Source organism: Asparagus officinalis, chromosome 7 (assembly GCF_001876935.1).
Source record: "Asparagus officinalis chromosome 7, Aspof.V1, whole genome shotgun sequence".
NCBI classification, from domain to species: domain Eukaryota; kingdom Viridiplantae; phylum Streptophyta; class Magnoliopsida; order Asparagales; family Asparagaceae; genus Asparagus; species Asparagus officinalis.
Genome location: NC_033800.1, coordinates 34,505,646 through 34,510,441, shown reverse-complemented (window position 1 = coordinate 34,510,441; position 4,796 = coordinate 34,505,646).

Genomic DNA, 4,796 nt, shown 5'->3' with positions numbered 1-4,796 from the left:
GTTCGAAGTGTTGTTATATCTATTTATCTTGTTCAAGTAATACTATTGGCTTCAGTGGAACTTTTTTGGTAACCACTGTCCATGTCGAAAAATGTGTATTACTATGACTAAAGACGTAGCTGTGTGTGTGTGTAACATACATAGGATCGCATTCGCTGAGAACTCGATTTTAGAACAATGCTCCTTCCGGTAGTTGAGGAGCAGCGTTGAGTGAAGTTTGGGAGTTGGATTCTGGTTGAATACAACTGAACTGTTGGAAGCAATTTCAGAAGTGGGACAAAATGTAGAGAGGCAGAGGGTATCATCAAAACTGTGATGCAATTTGACATACAAGTTGTTTTTTGTACCATTACTGCTGCTTTGGCTTTCTCAGCTTTTCATATAATTTATAGGCGAAGAAATTTTCTAAATAAACTTATTCATATTTTTTTTTAAATAGACCCCCTTCTGATTTTATTACAAAAATCGACTCACTTTCTGGCCACGTCAGCATTGTGGTCAGAAAGTGGGTCGATTTTTTTTTAAACGCGATGCTAAATAGTTGGGGTTTACAACCCGACTATTTTTGGAGCTGCTAAATTAGTCGGGGTTCGAAACCCCGACTAATTTAGCATGGGTTGGGAACTCCGACCATTTCAAAATCCTAATTCGAAATGGTCGGAGTTCCCAACCCCAAACATTTCCTTTTAGGTCGAATGAAGACGCGTTCTTGAGAGCGGGCAGCTCGACGGCGGCCCAAGGAACGAGCAGGAAGACGAGGCAGCAGGGGGAGACGTATTCAGTTATCATATGAAAACTCTTGAGGACTAGATTAATAGGATTTACAAGACTGATGATTTCATGAAGTTATGGCGGCCATGAAAATTAATAGGATTTACAAGACTGATTTCACCGCAGACAATGTCATTTATCATATGAAAACTCTTGAGGACTAGATTTCAAGACATGCTTAGTTGCTTCCCCATTAGAGATGCTCGTTGGGATGAAGAATCTAAGACCATCAGGTTGAATGAAGAAACATATGCAAGATGGATACAGGTATACTCACATACATTAATTAGTCATGTAGTAAGATTTACATATTGTGCAATTGAAGCTAAAACCTATACTTGCTTTTTGCAGGACGAGGTGGGATAGCTCTAGGCTTGAAGCATACGCGAATAAGCCTTTGGAACATTTTGATGACTTGCAACGCATCTTGTGGGATGATGAAGCTAGGGGTGACTTTGCAAACTATGTTTACAGCGAGTTTAGTACTAAACCCATTAACGTGCCGGATGATGAAGATGAACATTTGCATAGTCAAAATGTGGCACCTGTCAGTCGTACAAGTGTAAAGGAGAAATCTAAGGGCCTGTTTGGTTATTTCCAAAAAAAAAATCGGAAATGGAAAACTCATCCTTGAAATGATTTTAATACATTTCAAGCACATTTCCCAGATTTCTTTTTTTTTTTGTTTGTTTCGCAAAGAAAACTTCATATTTCAATGCCAAGTCACACAAATAGATAAAAAAAGCCTCCATAGTAACAGTGCCCAGTTTTCTATTTCTTTTGTTTGTTTGAGAACAAGAAATAGGAAATGAGAAATTGGGGTATTAAATATTATGTTTTATTATTCTGCACTATTCCAACAGTGATTTTACTAATTAATAATTCTTAGATGGGACATTTCCAAGTGTTTTCAGCCCAATTTGGTGTGAAAACACATTTCTTGAAAGTTTGAGGTGGCAGCCTACGTGGCGATTCATTTCTCGAAAATTAAAAACGAAACAAACAAAAGTTTGAGGTGGCAGCCTACGTGGCGATTCATTTCTCGAAAATTAAAAACGAAACAAACATGAGAAATAAAAATCTCTTGAAAACAAAATCACATGTGACACTTGTTCATTTCTTGAAAGTTGAGGTGGTAAGAGATTTCCGGATTTTTTTTGGCAAATGAACAGACCCTAAGAAGGAGCAATGTTTGGTTCGTTTCCTAGATATAGGGAAATACAATTCCATGTAAAGAAATTGAAGTTTTGAGTTTTCCAAACTTTTCCAAGAAATAGATTGTTTCGCTTTGGTTCGCACAAAAAAATGGTGGGAAACCAATGTATTTACTTTTCTTGTGTTTGGTTCACATGGAAAAAAAAGGAAAACTTTTGTTGATTTGACATTTCTCACTTTTCTTGTGTTTGGTTGGTTTTAAAGTTTGTAGGAAAAAATGTTTATGGTCACCATGGTAAGATTACCCCCACTACATACAAATTTATTTTTGCTCGTTATATTAGGTAATCTTAATCATATAAAAATTCGAATGTAATATGAACAAATAATAATATCCCCAATGAACTATTACCAACCATCAAGAGTGGGACCGTACGTCATAGTTTTCGCAGAAGCCAACATGACCTTGATTACCGTTTGAATGCAAGCCAATTTTATACAACATTGCTTTGAACATCTAAATCTAAACACACATCAAATTACGTGCGAGTTTAGACAAGTTTAGAGCTATACTACGTAAGCATTCAACTTGACCAGAAACTAACAAGGAAAACAAGCACACATCAATAAGCTTCGCTAGGAACAATAAAAACAGTCGATGTACATTCGAATACGTACGGAACTTTTCTGTGTGCATATCAGTTTGATTTATGAAAAAAGAGTTGAAGGATCAAGACAAATTTGAAGTTGTCCCAAATAACAGAGTCCACAAGTGGATCTTGCTGTAGCAATTCCCTTAGGTTGTTTTCCACCTCTCCCACCTGTTTTTCTAGGTACTGCTTCGAAGTATACATACCCAGAAAAAAAAGAAAACAATAGTTACTGTCCAGAATGATCATAATGCAGCAACCTACAATTTGCATATTATAAAAATCTGCAATCATGTTGTTTGTGTTGTCCTGACAAAAAATTCAAACCAACAGGTATAACAGTGCAACTTCCAGAATCAGAATGCAACTAATAGATTCCACTCATTTGAAAATTTGATTTTATTGCCTGTTGGAGTACAATGTGATTTTTACCAAAAGTCGAGATAGTAGAAAAATGATTTTACAAAGTAAAGCAGATAGTAATGCGACTGGACAAATGAATACAACACCATCGGAACAGCAGAGTAAAATGATCAGAGAAAAGCAAAAAAAATGAAAACATTAATCTGACAAACAACTCAAGTTTAAAGAAGTACAAGCTTAGATAACCTACCTATTCATGGACTCTACCTTGTGCTCTTCTCGCACAATCAATTTAGCCTACCTGTCTTGCCCTCCCCACACATTTATCTTCCTTTCATTCACAATTATGGATTCTGCCACTCTGCCTATGAAAATATCGGCTACTTGCATTGCTTTAGGGTTAACCTTCTCATTGGTGAATTTCAGTCAAATTCTTGCAGCCAAGTTTGCACCAGCACAATGACCAAGTGATTTGAATCACACTTGAACATCTACAACAAGCATGTCTTTGATCCAAAACATTTGCTGATAGATATGAATAGGATCCATATTACTCATTCCAGGGACCAAATTTTCCTTCTAGTCATATTAAGATCCGGATTAAAATACACAGTTTCTCTTGTTCATTGTCTGCAAATTTCAGGTTTAGAAATAACTCTACTACATGGAATCACACTGGATAGCTATACAGTGAAATGGTGATTTACAGTACCAAATCAAAGTTTGCAATGCCATAAGTTGTCACTTAGCTCACAAGCCAAAACATAAATTAGGAAGTGTAAGATGAAAGAAATTTTATTTAGATTTTACTGCTGAAAACTACCAAATTTAAAGTTTACACGATTCTAAGCTCCACACAGGTCTAAAACAAACGAACATATAAATTAATCTAGGTATACTAGAACTGTAAATAAAGGAACTTAAACACACAGAATATTTCCTAAAGAAGTGATTACAATCCTGGACATTGGTGGAAAACTTTCTGAAACATGGTCTTGATAGGCTACATGTGATTAATCACAGCTTGCAAAGATGTTTTTAACAAAATAACTATTTATCAGAGATGGATATTTAAATAGAATGAAGACTATAACAGTTTTGTTCCAATACTAATGCTTGTCTTGTATGTAGAGATGGCAACTGCAACTAAGAAAATCGGTAGAAGCCTCATCAATTCAAACTAATATAAATTAATATGTTTCCACTCCATGGGATGTTCTAAGAGTATGGCTCTGTCACGTCCAAACCCGTGAGCCTGTTGGAGCGATGAAAGCCATGCGACCCACTGAGTGCAACACATGTTTTAAACCCAATTACACTTTTGTAAGTCTGGGAGTATTTGGGGCATCACAGGTTCAGAACCTGATCCATTCTGCCTCATATTACTTTAGACACGCAAGTTTTACATTGTTATCTCAAGATTTGGTAGTATGGCCATTAAAATATCAATGCAATGCAGTAATGCTCCACTCTGATTTCCAAATGATGATACAGATCACACTTGGAAGGTTTCATTGCAGATAACATGATAAATGTATCTAAAGAATTTTGTATAACTAAAACCAACCTAATGGTGTCCTTGTCCTTCAAAACACATGTTGACTCAAAAGGTGGTAAAACAAAACCATCCATCTGCAACGCAACACAAAAATGAATAAGCCAGAGATTATGAGGAAAAATGATAATGAATAACCTAGAGAATATGTTATGCATGCCATGAATACATGAGTACATGTAAGCGATCATAATGCTACAAACTGAAGAACATGCTAACACACAACTCACTGAAACGTGCTTGCAGTACAAACTATGTGCTTAGACCCGCAAGCACGTGGACATATGCATAACACTAACGTC